The 13,875-nt window shown below is 51.9% G+C and overlaps 1 long non-coding RNA gene and 1 pseudogene across 1 annotated transcript; one reads left to right on the top strand and one right to left on the bottom strand.

Annotated features, from left to right (window-relative positions):
- Window positions 1–428: 428 nt before the first annotated feature.
- LOC123618807 (26S proteasome regulatory subunit 4 pseudogene) lies at window positions 429–7,521 on the bottom strand (annotated as a pseudogene).
- A 16-nt stretch (window positions 7,522–7,537) lies between these two features.
- Window positions 7,538–13,730, top strand: LOC141573749 (uncharacterized). Its single transcript, XR_012499792.1, has 2 exons — window positions 7,538–8,069; window positions 13,570–13,730. It is a non-coding gene; the product is annotated as an uncharacterized LOC141573749 (long non-coding RNA).
- Window positions 13,731–13,875: the final 145 nt, after the last annotated feature.

Below are 13,875 nucleotides of genomic sequence, written 5' to 3'. Positions count from 1 at the left end.
AGCACTTACCCCTGCCTGACACGTTACAGACTGTCTGCTCCCTGGGGTCCCCAGGAGAATACGAAGTCTAGGGAGGCAAAGGTCAAGGACACAAGGCTGCTCAGAATGAAGCCTCACGTGGCGGCCAGTGGATGAGAACTTTCTAGGTCGTGTCCTTAGCAGCCAGCGAGCAGGCCCCCCTCCCCCACTGCCTCCACTGGCTGGAGCTGCATGTGGTGGCAGTTTCAGACTGCTTAGATGATGGAACTCCTCAGAGACGGCGAAACAACAAGACAGATGGAACTTGGGCGCCTGACCGTTTCTTGAAACGGAGCTATTGAGAAAGCTTGGATTTTTTTCTTCTGAGAGCGCGCGCACTGTACTGGAAAGAGGGCGCTGCGTGTGACCGACAGACGAAGGCAGCTCAGCAGGCATCCAGCCCACTGCGCTCAAAGACACAGGGTCCTCTGCCAAGAAAGAGCAGGGGAGCATGGATTCCTCCGGACAACGGCCCCGACCTCGTCCCTCTGGGGGCCTGGGACACCCCCAACCACCTCCCTGAAGTCCTCAGGGGCACCTTCTTGTTTTTCATACGGAACATTTCCTGTAGGTTTTTAAAAAGCCTTCACTTGTTACTTTCATTCTGTGTTCCCTCAAGGTCGTCAGGCCAGCTTTGGCACAGACTGCCTTGGTCTGTGTACCAGGGAGGTCATCTTGGGCCACGGCCAAGGCCTCTAGGATGACACCATCGGCCAGCTCCGTCCTGCGGTGTGGGTTGTGCTTCTCAGTCCTTTTCTCGGGCAGGGGAGCTCAATCCCGTCAGCCTGGTCTGGTCTGGTAAGTGCTGGACCCAAATTTTCTGTTCAGCTTGCGGCCGTGTTCACCTTTGCGTCTCCCACTGAACCAAGTCCATGCCACTGGTCAACCAGCCCAACACTGTTCTCTGAACGTCTCTCCCACTACCGGGACTTGAATCCTGTCTCCTCGTCCCAACTGCATCAACTTCGTCAACAGACAGGATGGATGGTGCATGTTCTTCAGCAACTGGCAACAAGTCCTGTATGAGTTTGGGCCCATCCCTAGGGGTTCCTAAGTAAGTTCAGAGCCAGCCACTCTCTGGAAAGTGGCCGAGGTCCAATGTGCTGTTGCTGCTTTGGCCGGTGAGGTTTAACCTATGCCAGGTCAGCCATGGAGAATGCCTGTGCACCCATCTCTTCTTAACATTCCGGATGAGTGAGAGGAAGCTCCAGATTCCTCAGCTTCCTCGGTTTGGTTGTCCAAGCCCCCAGTATCAGCACTGGTCTCCTGGGGCATCTTCCCCACCTTCGTCACTGTGACCTGGGGCCCTGCATCACCCACAAGCACCCCGTCACAGCATGCACCCAGTGAGTGAGCAGGACCTTGCCCACAAGTAGAAGAATGCCGATGCGGCGTTCTGAGCCCACAGACACAGACACCAAGGTGTCTGATTGTCAATCACCTCTTCCAAGGTTCCTCCTGACACTGTAGTCCCCCACAGATCATCCACCTTTGGTCTTTCCTCTTCTTACTTTTCTTCTAAAGGCTTCATTTGTTTCTGACTTTTAAACAGAGTTACTGGGGATTGAACCCAGGACCTCGTGCATGCTAAGCACGGACTCTACCACTGAGCTATATCTGTGCTCCAAATGAAGGAAACCGCCTTGTTTAAATCCCTTGGTTCTGAACTGTTTCTGAATTCTAGCGAATTCGTCCACCATGAGAACACAGTCCTCAGTTCTAAGCTTGACGCTCTTAACCGGTGCTCAGGGTGAGGGGCCACTGGTGACAGTCAGCGGCAGCATCCGGTCCCTCTGTTTCCTCCTCCTTTTCCCGTTTGTGTTGGTACCGGAGGTTCGTATTTCCTTTTCTTGTCCTTGTCATCCTTTTTGCCACCTTCAAGACCATGGCCACCACTCTGATTCTGACCCACCGTGCTTCGGCCGCTGGAGCCGCCAAGACTGGACGTGCGCGTGCAGACATGCCCACCTCGGCAGGCACTGCTATTCTGCATCTTTGTCTCGGCAGCTGTGTTGGGTCTTTGTTTTTTTTTTTTTTAACGGAGGTACTGGAGGTTGAAGCCGGGCCTCGTGCCTGTGCAGCGCACGCCCCACCGCTGGGCCGTGCCCGCCCCGTGCCGCGCCTCAGCCAGTAGAACGCAGGGCAGCCGGCAGCGCGGCGCAGCGCCAGCGGAGCCTCCGGCCGCGACCACAGGCCTCCCTTTTGTGTTCCTCTCGTGCCTTCCTGGTCCTGGAAGGGGACTCAAAAACCAACCAAAAACATCATTCTTGCTGCTGCATAGACGGACGCAAGTTCAACTCTCTGTAAAAATACACACAGCCCTGCGTGCATTTGGTCTGTATAATACACGCTATATGTGCAACGTATTTTACAAACATAAAGCACATGTAAACATACGTACCCTTGTAGTCTAGAGAGAGTCTAGAAGAAGACTAGGAGGAAACACTTCAACATGTTAAGGGTGAAGATTCTGCGGCAAGAGCCCCGGGGAGAAACCTAAGCACCAGGAAAGAGGAAGAAACGCTGAAAATGGCCAGCGGCTTTGCAGACCAGGACACTGGAAGAAAGGGATGCAGTCATCACCACCATCAAAGCTGCCATTCTGATGATGTAACAGCAGCATAAACACACAAACAACTCCACCTGGAATTCAGACACAACTCTTCCGAGACAATTAAAGAGAGACTGGGGCTCGTTCTGTGTTTCCTGAAACGTGCCACGAGATGACTCCCGGGATGGGACCCCTGTGGAAGGGTTCTCTGGACGCCCACAGTATCCTCCCTGGAATGTCAAGGGCTCTGAGAAGCCCTGCAGTTAGGAAACATGGCCAGTGCTGCTAAGAAAGCTTTACTGTGACAGACGCCACTGCTCACATCCCCACCTGGCCTTGGTTCTCAGACTGCAATCCTGATTGTTCAGGGCAACAACGTGCCCAGCAAAGAACTCCACTTCTCAGCAGTCCTTGCAGCTAGAGGTGGCCGGTGGCCGGATTCCGGGCAATGAGGTGGGAGCTGCTGGGTGGGGCTTCCTGAAGAGCTCAGAACAAGAAGGCTGAGTGAGCCAGGCGAGGATGCCTGCTGTTTCCCCTTCCCCCTGCCTGGAGTCGTCCTGCGACCCTGAGGTGACCAGCACAGGGGTGAAAGCCGCAGGGCAAGGATGATGGAGCAAAGCAGAAAGGCAGCTCCGGCCCCGGACCGCAAGAAAAGTGAAACCCTGCTGGGTTACGGCTCTACAGATTGGGTTTGCTATCACAAGACAGCAGTCTGGGTCCTCGCTGACCCCACGGAGCGGCCACCCGTGCATAACGCAACACTGCTTTTACGAAAGAGAAAAAGCCCTGATTTGTTTGTCACCGGTAGTAGAGACAAACAGCAATGTGCACCCTGCGTTCTGGAGGAGCAAGGAGAGAGCAGTCGTGCTGTGGGAGTGCTGAGTCCGAGGTGCCCGGGGACACACACACACACACACGGGGACAGACAAACGCAGGGGCCAGGAGGGAGCAGGCTGTGCGGCGGGCTGGAGCTTGGGGGAAAGACCTGTGCTGGGAAAGAACAGGTCATCCGAGTTCAGGGTGGCACTTCTGAAGTCCCTCACTGCCCGTCTTGGGTGGGGCACATTCTGTACATCTCTGAGAACAGAGAAAGGGATCAGATCTGGTCTCCAAATGAGGAAAGCCCTCCCCACAGCCAGAGCTGGCCATAAAGAGGAACAGGCCCTGCGAGCCGGGGCGCACCGTGCTCCCCGAGCAACGCGAGCGGAGCCTGGACACTGGGTGGTGGGGAAGGCGTCCAGGGCACTGCGAAGTGGGACTGGATGACTGCTGAAAGGCTTTCAAACCTTGAGCTGCTAATATTCTAAGCTTCTGACTTTGCTCTGAAGCGTGACGTCGTCAACCTTGTAAGAAGGCCCCACCCAACAGCGAGGCGGCGGCCCCTGCGCCGCAGCGCCCACCCCTCAGCCAGGAGAACGCAGGGCAGCCGGCAGCGCGGCGCAGCGCCAGCGGAGCCTCCGGCCGCGACCACAGGCTTCCCTCTTGTGTTGCAAGGAGAGTACAGAGAAGCCCCGTGTGCCCCTCACCCGGATTCGCTGCGTTCTTTCTAAGGATTAACTGCACACCGTGAACACTTCCCCACATCCGGGGACGTCACTACCAGGACGGGCAACGCCCACCGCTGGCCAGGTGAGCCCTTATCCCCCGGACGCCCACACCTGTCCCCACAGCCGCCCCTGGGACGGGCACTGCTGCTGCCCACCGCGCAAAGGCGACAGAGTGCGTCGGGCCCTAGGCAGGTGCTCCCGACGCTTCCCTTCACAGCCCTCTGTCCAAGCTCTCCCATTCCTATCTCATGCACCCACTCTGTAGGTTTTTGACACCATCTCTAAGCAAGATTAGCCACAATATCCCCCAAACCCATTGTTAGGGCAGAGAGGAAGACCACGACTGTCACAGAACCTTAAACCCGTGGCCCATCACTGGGTGCCTCATGGCACAGTGACTAACTATAGCTTTAAAATCTTTTAATGACTCTGTAAGTAACTTACTGTTGCATTTTTTAATCATTCAGAATTACTCTGCTCTCTCTGATCCTATTGGACATTTCTTCACTGTAAAATATGTGTGCACCCCACATGCAAAGCTGTGTTATTCACAACAGCCAAAAGGCAGACGCAACCCACGTGTCCACTGACAGAGGAATAAACAAAACATGGTGTCGGCAGAAAATTCCTCCTTCTAGTCCTCTAGGCTCATTGGCTGGTCTAATATTTAAACTGACATAGGATAGACTAACAGGAGAAAAACAAATTTAACTTCATATGCATGGAAGCCCCATAAAAATCTGAGAGCCAGAGGCAGTCAGGCCGCTGAGGCCGACCTGCTTCCTCGCTGAAGGCTAAGGGGCTGGAGCCGGGGGACGAGGCCCCTCACGGGAAGAGCGGAAGAGCAGAGCGCATGTTCGCTGACTGGATGTTGACCCTGCCCTGCAGGGAAGTCTCTCAGATGAGACTTATCCCTGCTAACTGCTTTCTTTGCGGGCTGGTCCCCGACTCCAATTCTTTAAGGCAGTTAAGGGAGAGGTGCAAGTTTTTCCTGAAACTGCTGGGTCTTGATTGCCTTTGGTTCAAAAGAATCCGCGTGACCACGGGGCACGTGTGGGTAGCATCTTCTGCTCCTCTTCAGTGACCTGTGTGTGCGAGAGATTGTTCATCTGCCTTTAGAAGGAAGAAATCGTCATGCTACAACACGGACGAACCCTGAGGAAATCAGGCTCAGTGAAATAAGTTGGTTGCAAAAAGATAAATACTGTATGATATGATTCATGAGGTCCCTGGGGTAGTCATCCTCACAGAGAGAAAGCAGAATGCTGACTGCCAGGGACCTGGGGGCAGGAAAAATAGAGAGGTATTGTTTAATGGGTACAGAGTTTCATTTTTTGTAAAACAAAGACTTCTGGAGTTGTATACAGAGCAGTGTACTTAATGCCACTGAACTGTACACTTAGAAATGATTAAGATGGTAAATTTTATGTTTATGTGTATTTTACAATTAAAAAATTTTTATTTTGAACATATGCAGTACATGTTTCATGTGAAATATGGAAGCATGAGCAATGAGCCTCAGAAATAGTGGCTGAGGGCTCTGAGCAGCAGGCACTGTGTGACGCTCCAAAGAGGAGGCTGCGAACTGCACAGCACAGGTGGCTGCTGGCAGGGGGCACCCCTGCGAACAGTCTGGCCTGCAGATAGTGTCTGCAGTCTCCTGGTGGAGACAGGAAGCCGAGGCCCCGGGGCCAGCAGACCTGCCGTCCCTCCAACTTCTCCTGGTAGGCTTCCTGAGTTAACTGTCACCCTGCGGCACCTGCTCCTGCCCCTCCCGGGAAGTTGCATGCAGTATTTGTTCCTTAACCTTGAGGCTGAAGTGTTACAGCACGGGAGACCACCTGCTGAGTGCCTACTGTATGTGCTACCCCAAGTGCTTTACGTTCATAATGTCAAACTACTACTTTCACGGTCGCCCTATGAAACAGGTTTTGTGATTCTCGTCTTGCTTGTGAGGAGACTGAAGTCTCGAACGGTTAAGTAATTTAATGACACACAATAAGGCGCTAAATTCTTTCCATTATACCACGTGGCCTCTAAAATAATAGTAAAATTAAAATGTAAAATAAAAAATTAAAAACAATACAAACAATAGTAAGATCTTTAATGCAACTAGTGTATTTTTTAAACCTGTGTAAGGTCCCAGTGGCAAAAGTGTATTGTATCAAGCGACTCAGCGTTGCCCTAAAATAGTAATGGCTACTAACCGAGCACTTAGGACAGGTTAGGCACTCGGCTCAACTCTGTTACCGTATTTCACACTCCCCACGTGTAAGAGCGCCCACTCGCTCCGTCCCCGGCAAGCTAGCAAATGCTCAGGAGCCGACAGCTGTCAGAAAGGACACTTCTTTCACGTTCAAATATCCCCGAGATCAGTACCAATTCTGAAATGAGTACTTGACTTTTTCAAGCATTTCTGGATGATCTGAAGGCAGAACTTGCTTCAAACTCTAATTCAGCGCTACCACTGTTTTCCACGATGGTAACCCTAAGAACCCAGGAAGAGGCCCCAGCAGCAGAAGCCACGGAGAACACGTGTGCTTGTAGCTGACCAGCATTCACTTATGAACCAACAAACGGGTCTTCAGTGAGTTCCGTGCGCCAGGCCCAACCCCGCGCGCCCCTCCTGCCCGCGAACGCAGAAATCGGGTGGGGGGGTGGGGGGCGGAAGGCCGCGCCGCAGCAAACCACAACAGCTGTGCCCAGCGTCCAGCAGGGCTTGGACTGTCACACCGACTTCTGCCCAAGTACTACAGTGCTGACCTTGAAAACTTGATCCTCACAAGTGGCGTGGCAGGAATCTTTATTAAACACCGTCTTTGCAGCTGAAAAAGCCCACTATTTTTTTTCACGTTGCTTTTTTCATGGTTACCTTATAAAAGAACTTCGTGTCTTTAAATCACCCATTTAAGTACTTTCAAAACCTGTCGTGAACCCGGGCGACGGGTCCCAGTCCTCGGGGCCCCTCTGCGTCCACACGCCCCGCACGCGCCCTGCCCTCGCAGGGCCTCCCCCCGCCCCCCGGCCGCAGACCGCGGCGCTTCCACCCGCGTTCCCCACGCTTCGCTCGCTTTCACTCAGCGGAGCCCGGGCCGGTGCCGCACGAGGGCAGAAACCGCTCGGCGCCTCCTCTCGAGCGACGGCGGGACACTCCTCCGAAGGGACGGGCTGTAACCTGTCGCCCGGTTCCTCCTGCTTTCGGGGCTCCAGGCGGCGGAAGTCGGCCTCAGGGACCAGCGCCCCTCCCAAGCGCTGGGAGGGAAAGCCGCTGACGCGCAGCCCCGGGCACGCGGAGCACAAAGGCCGGGCGGGGGAGGCCGCGCGGGACGGCCCCGCGCCTGCGGCCCCGGGCGGGCCACGCCGCGCGCTCGCCTCCACTTCCGGCCGCGCAGTGGGCGCCGCCATCTTGTGCCCTCGGCCACTTACCCCCCGACAGAGCCGCCTGGGAGCTCTGCGGGAGCCGGCCTTCGCGAGGAACCTGCTGCCATTCCTGCGCCCAGAGCGCCGCGTGTCCCCGAAACAGGAAAGCCCCTCAGCGTTCCGCACCGCCACAGCGGAAGCCGCCATCTTGTACGGCAAACCCTTCCATTTTCGGGACCGGCCCGCTGACGTGCCTCGCTAGGCGGGAGCCAACATAGGCGGCAGTCGCGCCCTCTGGCGGTGGGGCCAGAGCAGCGATGGCCGCTTTGACCCGCGGGGGATTCTGCTTCCGGGTCTCCTTGGGGGCGGGGCCTTGACGTGAACGCAGAGCTGGGCGCGGCTGGGGCGGCATCGGAGCATGCGCATTGGGATGGCGCGGGCTCGCGGCTGGGGGCGGCGCCTGCGTGGGCTGAGGGTCCGCGTGGGCTGAGGGTCCCCGTGGTCTGTTCCTCCCGCGCCGTTGTCACCGTTTACCGGTGAGAGAACGCGCCCCCCACGCCCACCCTGCTGCACCCTGATGGAGGGGGCTGGAGGTAAAATGGGGTGACGTTGCCTAAGCCGGGCAGTGTTGCGAGGGCCGAGTTTGGAGACGACAGTACCTGGCGCGTAATTGCCGTCCGCGTCGTGTCCTTTGGTAGTACTGGTAACAGCCGCCACGTGCCGCGCGCACGTCGTCTCCTCGCGGTGCAGCCCTTCGAGGCGCTGGTACCCGCGTTTCCGAGTTGCAGACGAGGCAGAGGAAGTGGACGGTCCAGGTCCCCGGGTCCCGGAACAGCTAGCAGAAGCGCCCATACAGTTGGGGCGGGAGACTCTGATCTCTCCTGCTACACATTCTTCCTGTTTGGCGTGTGCAAAAAAGGTGGTGAAGGAACGGGCCCAGCCATCACAGTTCTCGCAGCCTCGTGGGACAGGCCCGTGGGGAGGGGAGAGGAGGGGGTGGGAGGGAGGGAGGGGGAAGGAGGACTGGCCGCAGGAAGTACCACAGGGTATGGGCTAGAGAGGATGGAACAGCATCTTTGTCCCGCCGTCTGCACCAGACGAGAAGGAATGGCTTCCAGCCTGCAGAATGGGGCTGAGAGTAATAATAATTGTTACAACACAGGCAGCAGCTACCGTATCTGCTCTTAGAGGGTATTAATTCAGTCTGAGAAGTGGGGGCTGAACTTGGAAAACGTAGGTCCCTTATCCTTGGCAATCTGTTTACTTACCTATAAAACCAGGGTAGTGGGGATCCCTGAGGAGAGCGATTTGGTGTCCTGCACTATCATTTGGTATGGCTTTTGATGGGATACTGTGTTGGCAAGGCTGGGGAAAACAGGCACTGTGAGCGTGTACATTTTTACAACCTCATTAGAAACCAAGCTGGCAACATCTGTTAACAGAATTAATCCTTTGCATGAATCCTTTGGTCAAGCACTTCAAGGCCTAGGAAATTGTCTTACAGGTGTAATGCCCCCTGTGCACAGACGCATGTACAAAAAGATAGAATCGAGCATTGTTTGAATAGCCAAAGCCTGGAAACAATCGATAGGGAACTGGTCTACTTAAAAAATGAGACACAATCATGTGATGGAGTACAATGCAGCCTGTAAAAAGAATAAGTCAGTGCTATTATGGAATAAGCGCCAAGATTATATTGATCACATATAATTATGATTGTGTTTGGCTGCAAAAAATAGAATACTCTTCTGTTGTGGCTTAAATAGACAAGTGTTACTCTGTCTCCCTGCAGTAAGTAGTCCAAGGTTAGGCACAGCTGAGGCTTGTGTGGTGTGCTATCAGGGTCAGACTCTTAAAATTTTTAAACTCTTTCTCATTATGAATGATCATATACATGCATAAAACATACGTGTTCAATTTAGTAAATTATAGTAACATGAATATTTAGGTAACCAGTACCTAAGTTAGGGGAGAGGATGTTGCCAGCATCCCAGAAGCTCCCCCTTGAGCTACTTGACCCCTTGTGCTTGAAGGTCCCAAGTGGGCGTTCATCCCATCGTGGTGTACACAGCGGGACTCATGGCAGGGACGCCACTCAGGCCAGCAGCAAGCTGACAGCCAGTGGCTGGTCCTCCCTGGCCAGTTGCAAACAACCACAAGGTGGTAGCTTAGCCGTCAGAGCTGTTAAAAGTCAAGACAAGACACAAGAATGAAGTAATTTTCCCAGGGCTGCTGGCCTCCATGTCAGGCCAGACGTTGTGGCCCCAGCTGTACCACACACCCATGTCGGAGACGACAAAGCAAAGGGACCCAGCTGGGCTGTGATGTTTCTGAGGACGGCTGGAGGAAAGCTGGGGGCTGGGGCTGACATACCAGCCTCTGTGTGGTCCTCCTTGCTGCTCCGGTCTGCCTCTTGCCATAGCTGCAGAATTCTAGCTGGGACCGGGCCAGGTAACAGATGGTGGTCAGCAGATGGCCACCCAGGCCTGATGAAGTCATCGAAGACACCGCCTGTCCCCACTATGCTGCTGGAGGCGGGCAGGGAGGAGACGATGTTACCAGGCACTGGCCGCTTATGTTGAGAACCATGTGGTTGGCAGTGAGGATGCTCGCCTGGGAGATGGGCTGCTCTGCAAGGTGACACTGACAGGGTAGGAGGGCGTGACCTTGATCAGGGTGATGGTGAAGAATGACGCGGTCTCCGTGTGCCCCTTCACCAGGACGGCAGTGGGCACTGCCACCGGCTGGGTGGCCACCTAGCTCCCAGGGGCTGCACAGAACTCCCCTGAGCGGGGAGACGATGAAGTGGGGAAGCAGAGCAGGGGCAGTGTGGTGCACAGGTCGGGACCTTGGCACCGAGAGTGGGGAGGCCACTCCAGAGGGCTAGCTGCCTGGCAGATGCTGCATGAGCACACCTGCTGAGCTCATCGCTGGGGCCGTGTCCAGGTTATGTGCGAAGCAGATGGCAGTGGTTGCGGAGATGGCGCTGGGAAGCACGGAGCCCAGGTCCACCTAGAGGAAGCCAGATGGTGCCTCCTGACCCCTTCACAGTGGCTGGCGATGGGTCTGCCCCAGGGGCGATGCTCTGGTACCACCTCGCTATCAGCCTGCTCATCGGGAACCTGCCTGAGGTTGGGCAGTGCCCGAAGGCAGCCCTGGCTGTGTCAGGAGTCTGGCAGTCTTGTCTTCCTTATAAGAAGGGGGCAGACTAGATGTCTTTGGAATTCACATTTCCAAGATCCGTGGTACCTGTATCCTAAGTAAGGAGTTGTAAGTTCTCCCTCATCACACCCCTGGGTGGGAGTCCAGGACCTAGAGAAGATGCATTTCTGTCCTTGGCAAGGTTTGTCAAGCCAGGTGTGCAGGTGCACAAATGTCTTGTTGTGGAAGAAATGAAATGAAGAAAACTCATCCTATTTTTCTATGACTGTCCAATACTGGAATTGTCTAATATCGCACCTAAATTTATGTGTGACATTCACGCTGGACAACACAAAAATTCCAGACAAAAAGAAACATTGAGGTTTTGTACCTTCATCTACACAATGTGCATGTATTGCTTTCTGTAGTTGTCTTTTAAATCAGAAGAGAAAAAAGAGCCACAAACAGAAAGTACGTTTATGTTTTCCTTTATATTTGCCGACTTGGTCATGGTGTGTAATTCTTTTTACACCTTGCTGGATGTGGTTTGCTAATATGTTAATGAGAATATTTGCATACATATTCATGAAAGATGATTGGCCTGTAGTTCTCTTCTGATGGCTTTTCCTGGTTTTGGTGTCTGGGTAATGCTGGTCTCACAGAATGAGTTGGGAAGTGCTCCTTCCTCTTCTGTTTTTGGAAAAGCCTGAGATAGGTTGGTATTGATTCTTCGATGTTCGGTAGAATTCCCCCTTGACGCCATCCGCCCCGGGCTTTTCATTTGTGGGTGGCTTCCACATCTTCCCTTGTTCTAGGACTGTTCAGATCGTGCGTTTCTTTAGTACGTAGGTAGTTTGTGCTTTTCTAAAATTTAACTATTCCATCTGGGTTATATAATTTGTTAACATACAAGTGGTCATAGTATTTCTTTTTGATCCTGTTCAATTTCTGTAAGCTCAACGACAATGTCCCCTCTTTCATTCCTGGTTCTGCTAATTTGAGTCTTCTCTCTTTTTTTCTCATTCAATCCAGCTGTAGATTTGTCAGTTTTGTTGATCTTTTCAAAGAACCAGCTTTGGTTTAGTTGGCTTTTCCCTGTTGTTTTCTGTTCTCCATTCCACTAATTTCTGCTCTGATGTTTATTGCTTCCTCCCCTCTGCCTGCTTTCGGTTTAGTTTACTCTTCTTTTACTAGTGCCTTATGGTTATGGATTGAGATCATTCTTTTTTCTTATCATAGATAATTAACTGTTACAAACTTTCATCTTAGCACTGTGATAGCTTCATCCCTTAAGTACCCATACGTTGTGCCTTCGTTTTCGTTCATCTGAAAGTATTTTCTGGTTTCTCTGAGATGGTTGGCATGTCTTCAGCCCTTTGGCTGTGTCGTCCCACCACTCCCTGGCCTCCATTGCCCTGCTGCCAAGTTAGCTGTTGCTCTCACGGGAGCTCCTTTGTGTGTTACGGGTCCTTTGTCCTTTGACGCTTTCGAGGTTTTCCCTTTGTCTTTGACTTCCAGCATTTTTAATATAATGTGTCTGTTTGTGGACCTCTTTCTGTTTATCCCAGTGGGGTTTTCTTGAGCTTCCTGGATGTGACAGTTACTGTTCATCAATACATCTGAGACGTATTCAGCCGTTATTCCCTGGACTATTTTTCCTGCTCCTCCTCCTCTCACTCCTCGCTCTCCGCTCAGCTTACGTGTGCTGGTGTGCTCGATGGTGCCCCATATTTCTCTGGGGCTCTTTTCACTTATTTTTATTTTTAATCTCTCTGTTGTTTGGCCTCCTGCATAATCTCCACTGATCTGTCACAAGTTTGTTTATTCTTTCTTCTGCCAGTTTAGACCCACTGTTGAGTCCGGCCAGTGTTGGAATAATTCTTTTGGAAGTGCCAGATCAAGTGCTTGTATTTATTTTTCTACTGTGTTGTCTGTCTTTTTCTTGTTAATTTGTATTTTTCTATATATTTGGGGTAGGAGTTCCTCTGTTAAATGTGTTTCAGTGGTCTTCTCTCAGTCTGTGGCTTGCTTTTCACTTAACAGTATGTTTTTTATTTTATTTTTTTATTTAAAAATTTGGGGTGGTTAGGTTTTTATTTATTTATTTATTTTTAATTTTAATGGAGGTACTGAGGAGTGAACCCAGGACCTCATGCATTTAATTAAGCACGCGCTCTACCACTGAGCTCTACCCTTCTCCCCCCGCTTTTAAAAAAAATGTTTTAATTTTGATTTGGGTTTGGGATTTCCAGAGGAGTTGAGAAACTGGTAGAGTTCATTCCTGCTTGCTCTCAGGCTATCAGTCTGCACAGCTGCTAATTTGGCCCCTGTCATCTTTCACCCGTTTCCCTCCTGTGAATATCTTATATAATAAGAACATGGGTGTGGGCATAATTCTTCAAACGGTCTCAATAGTAAATAGCTTAGGCTTTGTGGGCCATACAGTTTCTTCTTTCATAGTGGGAAAGCAGCCATAAACCGTGTACAAATGAATGTGTGCACCTGTGTTCCAGTAAAACTTCATTTACGGAAACAGGTGGTTTGCCTGCAGGCCATAGTTTTCACACCCTTACTCTATAGGAAAGGAATGTGCTCTCCTCTTCCCTTTCCTCTCTTCCTATTAGCTGGGATGTAGGCGTGATGGGGGGAGCAGATGCAGCCATCCTGAACATGAGCTGGAAGCCATGTGTCAAAGATGGGAGAGTAATCACATGGAAGGAACTGGAGTTACCAGTTCCCATAGGAGTCTTAGGTGAGAAATAAACATTTTTCTTGTTTAACCCATTGTTGTTTTGGAACATTTTAGCAGCAGTTCATACATATATATACGTGTGTGTGTCTGAAATATACTGTACACCAGAAATTGACACAACACTGTAAACTAACTATGTCAATAAAAATAGATAATTAAACAAATAAATAAAAAGAGGTGTTTGACTGCCTTTCTTTCAGATTGGTGTGGTGGCCATGCAACTCAAAACTCAAGAAAATGCTTCAGGAGGGAGTGAATTAATGAATTAATGAAGAGAACGTAAATGGCTTCAGTGTTTACGGAGGACTTTTTGGCAGTATTTTCTAAAATAAAAAGTAACAAACTGTTCACTCGTCATTGATCCTTCTCCGGGCCAGATGCAGTCTGTGGTCCCCCTTCCTGACTTCGTCTTGCATGGAGACAGAGGACACGGGTAGCAGCAGTTGCCTCCCAGGAGTGTCACTGGGTGGTCAGAGTGCAGAAGATCAAGACTGACTTGTCAGTGT

Source organism: Camelus bactrianus, chromosome 17 (assembly GCF_048773025.1).
Source record: "Camelus bactrianus isolate YW-2024 breed Bactrian camel chromosome 17, ASM4877302v1, whole genome shotgun sequence".
In the NCBI taxonomy this organism is placed as follows: Eukaryota; Metazoa; Chordata; class Mammalia; order Artiodactyla; family Camelidae; genus Camelus; species Camelus bactrianus.
Note: the sequence above shows the minus strand (reverse complement) of the source record. Positions and strands in the feature narration are given on the sequence as shown.